The sequence below is a fragment of the Sceloporus undulatus genome, chromosome 1, assembly GCF_019175285.1.
Source record: "Sceloporus undulatus isolate JIND9_A2432 ecotype Alabama chromosome 1, SceUnd_v1.1, whole genome shotgun sequence".
Classification (NCBI taxonomy): domain Eukaryota; kingdom Metazoa; phylum Chordata; class Lepidosauria; order Squamata; family Phrynosomatidae; genus Sceloporus; species Sceloporus undulatus.
The window spans coordinates 158,507,931-158,508,342 of NC_056522.1; positions in this window are offsets into that span (position 1 = coordinate 158,507,931).

Sequence of the window (412 nt, forward strand, 5' to 3'; positions counted from 1 at the left end):
TTTACACCATTTGCTGATTTCTGTAATTGTTACTAGGTAGTGAAGCAAAAGTAGGTACTTGCTTACTGTTAGCAGGGACAATTATAACAACCATTTCTGCCATGTATTTCTTTGCAAAGGGATGGCTGCAGAAGAGATGTCAAATGAACCAGGGCCTAAATTCACATAGTAAATCACTTGGTAACAGTTACACCAGAAAAAGTCCTGCTTTTAAAGATGTAAATTGTTGGATGGAAACTGTGTTTCTCAGTAGCAACCTGTCTAAAAGGTGGACAAAGCATGAGGAGAAAGCTAAGTGAGCTGTACGGCAGTGGCAGGATCCTCACACAAAACCTGTCACACGACACCTCAAATGGGCTGGTGGGAAAAGAGGAGAGTTGTGCATTTCCCCCCAAAATTCTACAAGTTAGAC